The 16,343-nt window shown below is 35.5% G+C and overlaps 1 pseudogene; it reads right to left on the bottom strand.

Annotated features, from left to right (window-relative positions):
* Positions 1-14,398: 14,398 nt before the first annotated feature.
* Positions 14,399-15,776, bottom strand: LOC100391024 (elongation factor 1-alpha 1 pseudogene; annotated as a pseudogene).
* Between the last annotated feature and the right edge of the window lie 567 nt (positions 15,777-16,343).

Here is a 16,343-nt window from a genome sequence, read left to right as displayed (position 1 = left end):
ATCCAATTATTTTGAAATGTCATAAAGCTTTACAATTCTACGTATTTTGATTTAAACTGTGGTCAGCTATAGCCTTCAGATTTTTTGTTTGTTTCTGCTATATTTATTCCTAGGCAGTTTTGTTCCTGGTTGATTATTCTAAATTTTACACACACACACACACACACACACACACACACACACACACACATTTGTCCTAAGTATACCATTCTATGTTCCCATCAAAATTCATTCTTCGTATGTAGGACTAATTTCTTTATTTGTTAAATATGTATTAGATTTTTTCTGCTCATCAGTATATGACCTATATGTCTAACTTAGTGTTATCTAAACTGATTATTGTATTCTCAAAATCTTTCTCACAGTGTTCCAAATTAGGCTTAGCTTCTCCATATACCATTTCAAGACATCCTTGTGTAAAGATTTTATTTTAAAGGCAAGGAATGTGGTACAATAAGAGAAAGAGAATGCAGACACCAACCTCACCAAGAGACATCCAATGTACAAGTCCCCTACAGGCTCTTCCATAGATCTCTGGCTTGAACCACCAAGATACATGCAAGGATTCCTGGTTTTGGCAAAACTCAAAGAGAAGCAGTCTTAAGTGATCATGCTAAGCTTGTCAAACCAATTAGGCTAGTTGGAAATCATAAGTTAAAAAAAAATTGACCCAGAAAGTCTCCAGAGTATTTATGATCTTAAACAGTTTATCTTAAATTAAACTGTCTTATCTTGGCCAAGAGTCAAAATGTAGACATCCAGCTATACTCAGAAATAAAGATAGAGCTTTTCCAATATAGCTAAAACTATTTCCACCATTTCACATGTAGATTTCCTTTCACTAATGTTTATTAAAAGAAAAAAAACACCAAAAATTAAAACATGATTGCAAAATAAAAACTTGCTCTTAAATGAAAAAAAAAATCGTCAACTAGCTTATTTAAAGCTTCAATAATTAATATCAGCCTTTACTTATGTAAACCAACCTGATACAATTCACAGAGTTATTTGAATCAGAAAACTCCATCTTGAATAGGAGCTGGGTAAAATAAAGCTAAAACCTACTGGACTGTATTCCCAGATGTTTAGGAATTCTAAGTCACAGGATGAAATACGTGGTCAACATAAGATACAGGTCATGAAGACCTTGCTGATAAAACATGTTGCAGTAAAGAAGCCAGCTAAAACCCACCAAAACCAAGATGATGACAAGAGTGACTTTTGGTCATCTTCATTGCTACACTCCCACCCATGCCATGGCAGTAAAAAATGCCATTGCAATGTCAGGACATTACTCTATATAGTCTAAAAAGTGGAGGCATGAACGATCCACCCCTTGTTTAGCATATAATCAAGAAATAGCCATAAAAATGTACAACAGACAGCCCTTGGGAATGCCCTGTTTATGGAGTAGTCATTTTTATTCCTCTACTTTCTTAATAAACTTGCTTTCACTTTACTCTATGAACTTGCCCTGTATTCTTTTTTGTGCAAGATCCAAGAATTCCCCCTTGGGGTCTGGATTAGGTCCCTTTTCTAATAACATCTTCCTGGAGACTATGAAGCAAGAATATTATGAAAACCACCTATTCAAAGGCTAACTTTGGGTAAATGGTGGGGTCTGCTGACATATTTCTGGTGAATTATGGAAGAAACGATACTGAAGAAACCCTCCCAACCCAATTGAAGTAGACTGCAGCACTGATTGGCTGACTTTGGGCAAGTGGTGGGGTTCCTGGATAAAGGATAGGACTGGGTTAGAGTCACTCCTAAGACACAGAAAGTTAGTCTCCTCTCAATAAAAAGCAAGGACGCTTGACAGACTTTGGGCTTGGGCCTCAATTTAGGAAGGTCAGAGTCTTTCCTAAGTTCTAGGGGTTAGAGGTCCCTCTTTGTAAAGTCCCTTTCAAATGAGAATGGTTTTGGCACTAAGAGATGTTAACTGCTTTTCTCTTTGAATTAATCTGCCTTGCACTCTTTGCTCATGGCTATAGATGACAGAATTAGGCACGCACAGGATCATGGGACATGGGGAGCTTTTTCCTACCCAAAAGGGGAAATTTGAGATCTAATGAGACTGCTAGAAAAGATCACTTCACTACCAACAGTCGCCAAATTTTTTCAGGGTCACTGCAATGGGTGTGTCTTTCTCTGATCTCCCTGAGCTCTTGGCCTTCCACATCCTGCCACAGGCATTGCTGTTCTTTTTCTTTCCTATCTTTTGTGTTACTCAGGCCAACCATTTTGCCCAGAGATCACAAGTTGAAACTCATGGTCAGAGGTTGGATTAACAATAATGTGGCCCAACCTGGGGCAAGTCTTGCCAGTTTGATATTGGATGCTAAGCAGAGTAGCTAATGTCTTTGTTTTGTCACACGTATTTTTCTCTGGACAGAGGGGAAAAAGATAATTTTCTTTTGTGTTGTAGCTTTGTCCCAGCAAGCCAGGTCACTAAGGCCACTCAGGGAAAGAGGACCCAGAAGCCTGGCATGCCAGCAAAAGGGTAGGAAATTCTTACCAGTCAGACTTCTAGTCTCAGGCTCTCTCTGTGCAAACCAGTTGAATGAACGGTAAAAATCACTGTTTATCTCATCTGTTAAGTTTTGATTAATGGTAAAAAGGATTTGTGACAGTAGCTATAGTGAATATGGTGTGCTTTGTGTGTCTTTCCGTACTGTTCTGTCATAAAGAGGGATACCTTAGGATAGAAAATGGGCTTAGGGCACCTGTAAGCCTACTTTTTGAGATGGCCTAGTAAACTGGTCAGTTACAAACTTTGCTACAAGTCCCTAAAAGACAAAACAACAAAATAATGAATGAGGTTTCCTTCTTGTCATGTATGTCCTTAGGAACTTTACCTTGTAGCCAAGTGGCCAGGCTTTCTCTTTTCTTAATGGTAGACTGGTTTCAGGGTTCAAATCCTGGTTTAGGGAATGAGTCCTTTATCACCTGTGTGTCTGTGTATTTGTATGTGCTGTGTGTGTGATGTTTATATATAAAATAACTTTGAATGATTGGCTTAAAAATAAGTTCTTAAATAAAATATTTGTCAGAAATGTAAAAGGTGTACTGCTTTTTAGTTATGTGACCTAAGGAATCTTTGGGAAATAAAAACAGTTCTAATGATTTTGATAAAAAAAGCATTTCTTTGAACTTTACATGTTTAGTCTAAATTAGGTCAGATATTAAGTTTATTAAATGCTTTAAGATCATAAACTGCTTCTCTTTTAAAAAGTGTTCAATTTTCAATCTTGGAGACATCAGATTCTATATAGGGCCTGGGGACATGTGGAATTAGCCATGCCCCCTAGCTATGCAAAGAAGGTTATAAAGAAAAGAGATTTCATATAAGAAAGAATGTTGCATGGTAAATTCTTGTCCTAGAGTAAAATGACTGGTTGTTTAAAAAGAGGGAAATTTAGGGCAAGTCAGAAAATCTAAGCATGAAGCAGATGGTCTGTGTAAATTCTGAAAGCATTTATGAAAGGGAATTTATGCAAGAAATGTTGTAAAATTTAAAGGTTAGGCCTCCTAAATGCTTCATAAAATGCCACTATGACTCTTACTGTACAAATTGCCTGTTTCACAGCTAGATAACGCCTGGGACACCTGGATTTAGCTATGCCCTCTAGATATGCTGGAAAGAGTCAGACCTTCTGGTATCCTAGGCTCCACACCTGGTACATAATTAAAATTGCTTACCAACCAGGTTTTCTACCAAAAGTAAAAGTTGCTAAGAGTTAACAGTGTAACATCTACTTGCGACTACCTAAAAAAGCAGTTCTATGTGCAAGGTGTGTAAGGAAAAAAGAAGGTACTTTCAGTAAAAGATTATAAGAAGATATGGAAATGTGAATTTCTTTCCTAAGCTTAAAGGGTTAAAGGATTGTTTTAAGTTGGATAGAATAAAGTTGAAGGTTTAAGCAAGTTATGGAAGGTTTGTAAAAAATTAATTGTAAAATAGATTCTGTGAGTAAACATATTGGCCAAAGTTAAAGGCGTATTGTTCAGATTTCTGCAAATTAAATTGAAATAAAAGCACAACAGGTTTTTCCTAGAGCAAACACCTAACAAAATTTGTAAAGGGTTATAAAATGATTATGAGAATCTTATCTTATAGTCAAACATTAAAATTGGGTAGATATGTCTATAAGGTTTTAAGAATTGGGTTTGACAAAATAACACAGGAAGCATTGTCAAATATGAAATAATGTTTGGCTGTCTTTGGGCTATATTTGCATGAATATCCTATTGGTATAAGTTCTAAAATAGTGGAAATTCTTATAATTCTGATATGACATAGAGTATTTTTTAATAATTATGAGTGCTACATAAAATTATTGTATGTTACAGAGGTAAACAAATTTCTTTGTAATCATGTTTTTGACTGTGGCTGTCCTAAGACCTTTTCTCATTCACAAACAATTGTTGTCTTGTTTTAACCCTCTTTAAAAAGTGGTTTTATTATCAATTATAGGACTTTGATAGGTACACTAAAATGCAAGTTTTTTGATAACTTTGGAGATTGTGACACCAGAATAGAGGTAAACACTTTCAGGACTCAGGGAGAGCTAAAGTGTTTATGACTATAAAACAGCATAGAAGTTAACTGCATGAACGAAACTAATAGAAGTCTGAAGCAATCTTTTACCTTTTTACTTAAAAGGTTTCTGATCCTTTGTTTTGTTTTTCAGAGTCAAGGAAACTTATTTTGAGTTATTTACAGCTTTAGGCAATTGAGGAAAGTATACTCCTTTGAACAAATTTGGAGCATATTTGTTTCTCTATATCTGATTTCTCCAGTATTTGGAAACTAGTTGTGAATATTCTTAATTTGTGGTAACATAGTTAATTGCATAAGTGCACTAAGAATCTGTTTTCCTTTGTAACAGGACACACATGGAAAAACTGGTTATTTACCAAAGCTTTGAGTAGAATGGTATGCTTTCCTTTAAGTAATCAAATTTTATCTGTAATGCCAGTGAAAGCCCTTTGGGAAAACTGGCCTCATACCTTATCTACACAGTCCATGCACCAAGTTTCTGACCTGTGGTGAATAAAAAATGTCACTTTCTAAGAGGGCCAAGAGCCCCAAGTTATCTTGAAACCACAAGAAGAGAGGAATTTACTCAACTCATGGATATGTGAAGGTATAAACCCATGGCTCAGCTCTAAAAAGTCTTATCTAAAATTGTTTCTGTGACACAGAGTTCCATCAAAGCCAATTTAAAAATAGCTTATGTGAAAAAATATTATTCTTGCTGCTCTTTATACAAATAATCAAGCCAAGTATAATAAAGAAAATAAGTGACACTATGATTTGTCTTTAGTAAAAATGAGAAACTGAAGAGTGAAAAATTATGTTTTGAGAACTACAAGTATACTTGCTATTAGATTCTAGTCTCATTCATTATTTTTAGTTTTTTATTTTCTGCGATTTATACTGACTGCTTATTCCTGTGAATCAACCAGTGATCTCTGACTGCTACTCAGAATAAATAAAAGTGTTGGGTAATGTAAAAATCTGATTCAATATTCTAATTCTGGGCACACTGATATTAGCTAGCACCCCATATCAGTTTGGTTCCAACAATTGCCCAGTTCATGGAAAGTCTTTGAATTTAGTTTACATGGCATAATTTTACTTATTTTGCTTTACTCTGTGGAATATTGTTGTGGTACTTTTGTGTAGGAATGCAGGTTAAGCTTACTCAACATTCTCTTAAATAACACTTGTTAATCTTTCAGATATCATCTTTTGTCAAAACTTGGAGTTACGAATGGCCCTCACCATACTGATGCTTTCTGACTGAGATCCTCTCTACCCTGAATACAAGATACCCTAAAAGTTAGGCAAGAATATGATCACCCTTACTCACCCTGAAGAAGTTACAGAATATGGTTCTTCATCCCTCTGCAACACTTAGAATTAAGGATTCTCTTATAAAAAGGAGGGGGAAAATGTCAAAGGAGTTTGAGCAAGAGGAACACCATCTTGAAATGCAGCCCAATAGGTTTCCACCTTACTTTACCCACCATCAATCCTGAGCTGGGTAAAATAAAGCTGAAACCTACTGGGCTGCATTTCAAGACAGTTAGACATTCTAAGGCACAGGGTGAGATAGGAGGTCAGCACAAGATACAGGTCATAAAGACCTTGATGATAAAACAGTCTGCAGTAAAGAAGCCAGCTAAAAACCACCAAAAGCAAGATGGTGATGAGAGTGACTTCCACTTGTCCTCCCTGCTACACTCTTACCAGCACCATGACAGTTTACAAATGCCACAGCAATGTTAGGAAGTTACCCTATATGGTCTAAAAAGGGGTGACATGAATAATCCATTCCTTGTTTAGCATATAATGAAAAAGTAACCATAAAAATAGGCAACCAGCAGTTTTGGAGCTGCTCTGTCTATTGAGTAGACATTCGTTTATTCCTCTATCTTCTTAATAAAGTTGCTTTCACTTTACAGACTGACACTGAATTCATTCTTGGCTGAGATCCAAGAACCCTCTATTGGGGTCTGGACTGGAATCAATTTCCAGTAACACAATCATTATTTTTAAAAATTATAGTCTATTATTGATTATTTTCCATAGCTGTGTAATTATCCCTTTTTGATCAATGACTTGGATTGTCAGTTTGCTTTTATTTGGCATAAAAACTAGAAGTATATTGTTTTCCCATTGTATTGCTATAAATCTCTTTTTTTCACATTTATCTCACCATTCACTTCTTTTAGAATGAATTCCAAAGGGGTGTCTCACTGACTAGTCATCAAGAGTCTAATCAGGAAGACATTTTAGCCATCCAGTCTGTTCAGGGTCTCTAACCATAGAAACTGTCTCTATGCCACTAGCTTTGGTCCATATTTATACATTAATAATTTTCAATGCAATAAGATGCTAATTTCTTCATTACTCATTTGCTGACTCATTCACTGACCTGAAAATAACTGCTGTGTACATATATACTACTTGGAATCCACAGTTCTAGGTAATGGAGAAATAAGAGCAATAGTGCTCCTGCTCTCATGCATTTGCAGGATAATTGTGAATATAGACAGGGAAAAATAAAATTGCAGTGAAGCGTGATGAATGCTCATGATGATTGATTTTACTTGTCAATTATTGTTCAGAAAACAAAGCCAAATTTTGTAAAATATCTGAGGAGATTTATTCTTATCCAAATAATTATCTGGATCATGAATGACCATGGCCTGAGGCTCAGGCTTAAGAGGTATTGAGAACATGTGCCATAGGTGGCTATGTTACAATTTTATTTTATACATTTTAGGGGGATGTAAGACATCAATGAAAACATGTGAAGTACACATTGGTTGGGTTCTGAAAAGCAGGGCAACTAGAAATAGGATGGAGATGATGGGAGTGAGGAACGGCTTACAGGTTATATGTGGATTCAAAGATTTTCTGATTAGCAATTGATTGAAAGAGTTAAGTTAATATCCAAAGATCCAGGATCAATAGAAAGGAGAGTCTGGGTTAAAATAAGTAGTTGTTGAGATCAGAGTTCCTATTATGTAGATGAAATGTCAAAAATGTCTGCCTTTAAAAGGTGCTAGACTCTCAGTTAATTTCATAGGCATTGAGAGGACCTGGAAGAAGAAAAATCTAGTTATGTTAATAGGGATTATTTACATATGCAAAATTTTCCCCCACACAAAGAGAGCTTTTCAGGGACATTCAAAATATGTCAAAGAAAATGTATTTTGGAATCAAATATTTTTATTTCCTTTGGCGTCTGCTCTATGTCATATGATCCAATACTTGAGTCAATTTGGAATTTGGTATCTTTTTGGTACAGATTCTGTTTGGCCAGTCTTAAGATCTCTGTTTTAATGTTAATGTTGGTCAGTTGTGCCTAAACGCCAAAGGACAGAGAGCACAATGAGACATGTTTGACCTCACTTACCTTTCATGGCCTGAGCTAGCTTTTCAGGTTTTTTTTATGTACCATTGAGCAAGAGGTGGTCTATCCAGTTGGTTGGGGAACATAGAAATTTTTTTCTTGTTTACACCATATTTAAAGATACCTAAGTAGCTGGTGAAGGAAGCTGAAATATTATGCTCCAAAATATATTTTTTGATATATTTTGAAATGACTGCCACTTGGCCAGAAAACAGAAAAGTCCTTGCAAAACTGTCCTTTCTGGGGTAATTTTGTATCTGTAAGAATCTCCATGCTCCTCTCAGTTTCTATACCTTTCCCAGATCCAGGAGAAATTGAGAGTCTGACCTATTTAAAAATCTGAAAAGAAACTTTTATCACCTATTCTCTCTGAAGGCAGTCTCGTCTACATAGTGAGGCTGCTTTTGCTACCCAGTTTCTTTCTTTCTCTCACTTTTAAATTATTATGGTCCTGAATCTGATTGACCAATATAATCTATTTCTAGCTTCTTTAGTGTGGCTTTAGAATGGTATTTCTATAACCTATTGGGAAGTTGGGTCTTCTTTCTGAAGGCTCCCATGTATACATATTAAATAAATAAATATGCCTTTTATCGTATTAACCAATCTACCTCATGTCAGTGATGTTTCAATGAACCTTTCAGGGGCCAAGAGCCTGTGGTCCCAGCACCGGTAAAGCATTATTTCAGGGTATGTTGAGAGTGTTTCTGCAAGAGATTAGCATTTAAATAAGTGAACTGCACAAGGAAGGATCTCAAAAAATCTCATTGCGGAGGGCCAGCTAGAACAAAAAGGCAGAAAAAAGGCAAAATCTCCCTGTCTCTCTGTTTCTTTTTCTCATATATATATGGGATACCCTTTTCATTTTATCTCTAGATTTCAGAACTTGAGTTTCTTTAACCTTTGGACTTCCAGACTTCCACCAGTAGCCCTCAGGTTCTGTGGCCTTCGGATTTGGGCTGAGCCATGCTACTGTTTTCCTAGTTGTCCAGCTTGAATACAGTATCTTGTAGGACTTTCCATCTCTAAAATCTCAAGATAAGCCAACTCTCCTCCTAAATCCCCTTTCATATATCTCTTTATATATCCTATTGGTTATGTTTCTCTGGAGAATCTCGACTAATATAAACCTATACTGGTTTAAATTCCTGATGAAATGAGGCACACAGGAAGTTCCCAAGATGGGATGCCAAGGAAGACTTTCTGAGAAAAATAGTAGTTACAACATAAAAATTAAAGAGAAATTAACTAGGAAAAATAGGCTGGCATGGGTAGATAAAGATATATTCCAGTTATAGGAGTGATAGCTCACACCTATAATCTGAGTGCTTTGGAAGGCTGAGGTGGGAAGACTGCTTGAGGCCAGGAATTGGAGTCCATCCTTGGGAACATAGTAAGATCACATTTATACAGAAAACTTGTAAAAAGTTAGTCAAGTACACTGGTGAGCACCGGCAGTCATAACTACTTTAGAGGCTAAGGTGGGAGAATCGCTTGAGCCCAGGAGTTCAACTATAATCACACCACTGCTCTCTAGCCTAGGCCTCAACTTGAGACTCTGTCTCTAAGAGAAATAAAAAGTAAAATAAGAACATTCCAGGCAGAGGGATCAGAAAGAGTTTAGCAGAGTTGAGAGGGTGAAATTAATATGATATATCCTGAGGTAAAATAAGAGAAAAGAGAGAAAGAGAGAGGAGAGGAGAGGAGAGGAGGGAGGAAAGAGGGAAGAGAGAGAAAGGAAGGAAGGAAGGAAAGAAAGAGAAAGAAAGAAGGAAAGAAAGAAAGAAAAAAAGAAAGATAGAAAGAAGGAAAGAAAGAAAGAAAGAAGGAAAGAAAGAAAGAGAAAGAAAGAAAGAAAAGAAAAGAAAAGAAAGAAAGAAAAGAAAAGAAAAGAAAGAGAAGACTGGTTATGTTTATTATTTCGGTGTAGTGTAAGTTGGCAAGGAAGCTCTACAAGAAAAGTCTGGCATAGTGAGCTCAAATAAAACCTAGGAGGACCTAGTAACTCGAGTTGTTGATAGAGTGAATGCACCTTAAATGACGAAAGTTGTTTGGTAAAGGACTGTAGTTTTCTAGGCTTCTACAAGTTCTATACTCCTATGACTGCAAGTCATAGGAAAATGGCTGATGTAACCTAAGCATGCATGATTTCCCACATTAGTGCTTCTTTCACCCTTCCTTTTCTGAATGCTTTTCTTCACCTATCTCTAAATGTCACATTCCAGTTTGATGTATCCATCATATGCCACTCCTCTCATTAAATCTTTCATTGAATTCACAGAGTAAGCACATTCTCTCTTTTCTCTAAATCTGTATAACTGCTCAGTTTTTCCCCCTCTAATGTAATACCTTAAACATCTCTTCTTGAGCTGTATATATTTGTAAACTTATCTCCCCTTTCCATTAAACTGGCTTCTTTAGGACATGTCTTATATATTTTAGAATCTCCTACGTATGGTTATTCAAAATGAATTAAATAATACTGTTTACTGAGGAGAAGGAAAACGTTAAAAAATGGAAAGTATAATTCTTCTCAGGCTTATATATCATAGCAAACTTTTATATTCACAGAACTTGTAAGATTATTTAAAGTGGAGCAATTGAAAATTCACACTTTTTTTAAACATTCACTGATTCATTCACTTTTACTTTTATCACATTCTTTTCCTACATTCATTTAATTCTTATTGTCAGTTTAGCTGATGCTACTGCAACTGTAATTTAGAATGTATTTTTCATTTGAAAGAGCATTATATGCCATCAATTGGAAAGCTGAAGGAAACACTGGTTGGTGGGTGGATTAAATAAAAGGAGCTTAAATGAAAGTAATAATGTCTACTTTTAAGCAGCATTTCTTTCCAGTAAGTAAAGATTAGTCAAGTATCTACATGCATTTCTTTTATCTGAACATTTGCTTTTTCATAAAATGCTCACTCAACAAATTTTGGACACATGAAAAATATCATTTTCATATTTAGATAAGAGAGAATTGATAATTCCTCATTGATTAGCAGAGGATCAAGTTATGTTATTAACAGCAAACAACAACAACCAAAACATGGAATTCTACTTTCAGTATCAACTAAAATTTAAAACTACTGTTCTCGTAAACTCATACAGACTTCTGTTCTCAATGTGAATAGTATGCTTGTATTGATTGAAGTTGAGAATTTCTTAGTGTAGAGATGAAGAGTCTAAGAGTACTAAATGTTCAATAATACCAACGATTTCAAAGGGCCAAACCATTTATAGTTATTATTTCATTTTTTCCTTTTTCCTATCTATAATTATGCATTGTGCTATTTCAGTTTTGCACATGAAAAACTGAAGCTAAAAGAATTGAGCCAAATTGCTCAAGGACATACCTTGAAAAAGGCAAGGCTAGAATGTACACTTAGTATGACTTCAGTACCCAAGCTCTTTACCAAAATATGCTGCAATATTAGGCTAATCAACTGCACTCAGTAAATAGCGGTGCTACTTTGTCTAAGCCTGGATTCTCCTTCAGAGCTGACACCTCCCTTTAAGTTGTTTTCACCTTCACTGTTCTGAAAAATGAAGACTTTGAAAACTTAAGAAATGATATTTTAAAAAAATCAAAATCTATTCAGATTTGCATTCAACTTAAATCATTTTAACCTATTTAATGCCTTTTTAGACTAGGTCTAATGTAAATAGCAAGTATAAAACCTAAAGAATAGGGACAGATAATTCTGTGCAAAATAACAATAGTAATAAGCTTTTGCTTTTTTATGAGGAAATTTACAGCTTACATGCTCTATGAATTTGAAAGAACCTTAAATGATTTGATTTATCTAACTATCCCTCAATTTTATTAACATGTTCTAGACAGATGATCTAAGAGTGTCTGGGAAATGGGCACCACTCAAAATTACCGATATTTACCTCTAAATTGTACAAAATTTCTGCTTCCTTTTGAGCACACACACATCTCCCTAAGCTGTCAATTGTTCTTAATTATATGGTCCTGCAGCCAGAGCAAAACATTTCTATCTTTTTACTATTTGTCATTCTTTAAATATTTGGGAGTAACATAACAAACGTGTTCCTCCTGGCTTGTTTTATTTTCCAGGGTAGGCCTGCCTAATTCCTTCAACTATTCTCTAAATGATGTTTTCAGAATGTCTTCACTTCCTTAATGGGTTCAGTTGTGAATTTATTTCTCCTAAAATCCAGCAGCCAGAAATAAATAGGATATTAAAGATATTATTTAGCCAGATGAATGGGACTCTCAATATCTTTTCTGGGAAATTCTTCTTTTGGTAGATTTTCCATCGAGTTATATTACTTTTCCATGTAGCTAAATTACACTTACTGTAACTAAATATTTTAACCAATGTGTTAACTAAGATGCCAAATATGTTTCAATGTGTGTTATACACAGAGCCATATCTTCTATCTTGACTACTATGGCTGTTTGACCAGATGCAAGATCTCCACAAGGTAAATACTAGTCTGTTGATGTCATTTTAAATTCTGATTCTAATTATCCTTTATTTAAAGCACTGAATAACTAAGGCTGAGACTTACCAATTTTGGTATATAACTTCAGATATCTAGCCCAGCATTAACAACATCAACATTAAGTGGTTGGTTAATTAGTGAATTATTTTAAAGAAAAAAAGTTTGGGACAAAATTTTATTTTCAAAGCATTTTTATAAAGGCTAAATTGAAACAGGAGAAACATTTAAAATGAAAAGTATTTTCTTAATACCTACTATTAATAAAAATTCAAATTGTGTTTTAAAGTTATATGCAAAGCATAGAGTATAACTTTTTTTCAGAAAAATAATTTCACATTTTATTATTTACTCACTTGTCAATGTTTAAAAATGTTATTTTCTCATAAAACATTTCAAAACTTTACAAATAAATGATGTGTTTCAAACCCATGACCAAACCAATCGAACCATATTCATTTTCCAGTTTTCTCTTGGTTTTAATCCATATACATGAATAATATAAGTGTATTTTTAAATATTTTGCTTTAATTCTAGAATTATGTACCACAGGAAATTATATATCCTTAGAACATTGAGGATGTGAAGAAGCCTAGTAGAAATCAAAGCTTTGCCTAGCCAAATGATTTCAGTTCTCTGCAGTTGCAATTTTTAATTTAGTTCTTTATATTTTCCCTATGGGCATTTTAGACTGGATACAGAAGCTAAAGCCTAGCCATCAGTACTTCAGCATCAGATTTACAAAGAAAAGCAAACATCAAACTTCTGTGCACCACAGAGTAAATGTGCCAAGAGAAAAAACAGTTCCCTCGTGTAGCCTGCACAAAGACTTTCTTCCTCAGTCCTGTAGGGAGAAACACTTTCAAGGTCTTTTCAGTCCCAAAAGAGCTAGAGGATATTCACAACTATAAAAACTTTCCTCATTTTGTTTAATACAAGAAGAAGTTGCCACTAAGGGAAATGAACTGATTAAATAACTCAAATATGAAAATGGATTTTTAGCACTTAAAAAGGTGAAGATAGGAGTGTACAGAAATGGTACAGGCATAATATACTTTAACTCAGCTTAGAAGGGAACTTTTTTCTTGTTGGAATTCTGGATCTCTAAAACATTACACACTGAATAGTAAATAAACTTTCAAAGAAGAAAAGAAAACGGAGAGAGAAGACTGCTTTTCAACAGGAACATTTTGAAGAATAATTACTGCTATAAAACATATCTGTACACTGTAAAGAAAACTTTCCTTATAATATCACATCATTGTAAGTGACTTAATTTGCCAAAAACCTCAGTCTATAAATAAGGCGCTTATTGAAGGTTTTTGTGTAAGTGACTTGCTTGTTATAAGAACTTAGTATTTAGAGTTTAACCTCAGGTACTTAGACATAAATGAAAGAAACAAATTTCCAATGATCAAAGTAACATATACATTTCCTACACGGTATTTTATACTTTACAATTTCATTCTAGCAATGGAGGTAATAAGGATGATATCGAATGCATACTATGCATGAAGCACGTTCTGTGTATTTTATCACTAATTCCTAATTAAAAGTATTAAAGATATAAATATTCCCATTTTGAATATAGGCTATTTGAAACAGGTTAGTTAACTTGACCAAAACCAAATAGTTGATATGAATTGTAGTTGAAATTCTAATTTAGTTACATAGATACTAATTCCTTTATTTTTCTCATTAAACTTTTTTAATGGGTCTCAAAATTCTGTGACAATTTTTGGTCAAGTTGTTTTCATTAAAAAGTACTGATTTTAAAAACGAATAACTTAAAGCTATCACAGGTAAAAAAGAAAACCAAAGTGGTCGACAAAACATTCTCCTTTCCTTCTGAAGTTTTTACAATGCATTGTCATCATTAACCAGTCTTTTACTACTAAACTTAAATGGCTGATTGAAACAAGTAGTTCTGAGACTGTTCTTCTACCACTGATTAAGACCAAGGTGGCAGGTATTAGGGAAAATATTCATTTAGCCTTCTGAGCTTTGGTGACCTTGCCAACTCCAGAAGCTTTCATGTCCACTGCTTAAATGATGCCCACCACAACTGCCTGTCTCATAACACGAACAGCAAAGCGACCCAGAGGTGGATAGGCTGAGAAGCTCTCAACACACATGGGCTTGCCAGGAACCATATCAACGATGGCAGCATCACCAGACTTCGAGAATTTTGGGCCATCTTCCAGCTTTTTACCACAGTGGCGATCAATCTTTTCCTTCAGCTCAGCAAACTTGTATGCAATGTGAGCCGTGTGGCAATCCAGTACAGGGGAATAGCCAGCACTGATTTGGCCTGGATGGTTCAGGATAATCACCTGAGCAGTGAAGCCAGCTGCTTCCATTGGCGGGCTGTTCTTGCTGTCACCAGCAACATTGCCATGATGAACATCCTTGACAGACCCATCCTTGATATTGAAACCCACATTGTCCCCAGGAAGAGCTTCACTCAAAGCTTCATGGTGCATTTCAACAGATTTCACTTCAGTTGTAAGGTTGACTGGAGCAAAGGTAACCACCACACCAGTCTCCACTCAGCCAACAGGAACAGTATCAATACCACCAATTTTATGGACACCCTGGAGAGGCAGGCACAAGGGCCTGTCAGTTGGACAAGCTGGTGGTAGACTGCAGTCCAGAGCCTCAAGTAGAGTGGTTCTACTGGCATTGCCATACTTATGAGTGACTTGCCAACCCATGAACCAAGGCACATTAGCACTTGGCTCAAGCATGTTGTCACCATTCCAATCAGAAATTGGTACAAATGCTACTGCATCAGGGTTGTAGCCAATTTTCTTAATGTAAGTGCTGACTTCCTTAACGATTTCCTCATGTCTCTTCTGGCTGTGGGGTAGCTCAGTGGAATCCATTTTGTTAACATCAACAATTAGTTGTTTCACACCCAGTGTGTAAGCCAGAAGGACATACTTTTCGGTCTGCCCATTCTTGGAGATACCAGCTTAAAATTCACCAATACCAGCAGCAACAATCAGGACAGCACAGTCAGCTTGAGATGTCCCTATAATCATGTTTTTGATGAAGTCTCTGTGTCCTGGGGCATCAATGATAGTCAGGTAGTATTTGCTGGTCTCAAATTTCCACAAGGAGGTATCAATGGTGATACCATGTTCATGCTTGGCTTTCAGTTTATCCAAGACCCAGGCATACTTGAATGAGTCCTTTCCCATCTCAGCAGCCTCCTTCTCAAATTTTTCAATGGTTCTTTTGTTGATGCTACCGCATTTGTAGATTGATAGCGAGTAGTGGTAGACTTGCCTAAATCTACATGTCCAATGACGACAATGTTGATGACTCTTTTCCTCTCCCATTTTGGCTTTTAGGGGTAGTTTTTATGACACATGTGTTCTGGCAGCAAACCCCGTTGTGAAAAAGCAATACTAATTCTTAAAACAATTCTGGTTTTGCTATATAAAATCTAAATATACATACATGCTTGGGCACTTAGACTTACACACACACACACAAACACAAACAAACACACTATACTTAAAGACTGAAACAGGCTTGCAAGCTTAACTTTCAGTAAAGGTTCAGAAAGGAAATATTTCAGGCTTTGCAAGATATACGGGTTGTGTCCCAACTAGCCAATGTTGCCAATGCCCTTAAAAAGCAGCCATGAACAATATATAAACAAATAAGATAAAATTTTATTAATAAAAATAGGTTTCACTCAGATTTTGCCTCTAAGTGGTGGTCTACCTATCTTGGCTTAAAATAATGCAAATTCTGTGAGTTTATATTTTCTGCCATAATTACACAAAAATATTCAAAAATGTTTTCATAGCAAGGAACAATTGTGTGATAGAGGTTCAGAGTCAAAAAGCAAGACATCAAACAACAAGTTTAGAGGAACAGAGTACCCAACTATCTAAATACTTCCTAATATTATGCCTA

This window comes from Callithrix jacchus, chromosome 10 (assembly GCF_049354715.1).
Source record: "Callithrix jacchus isolate 240 chromosome 10, calJac240_pri, whole genome shotgun sequence".
Taxonomy (NCBI): Eukaryota; Metazoa; Chordata; class Mammalia; order Primates; family Cebidae; genus Callithrix; species Callithrix jacchus.
The sequence above is the reverse complement of the archived record's forward strand: the minus strand, read 5'-3'. Positions and strand labels throughout refer to the sequence as shown.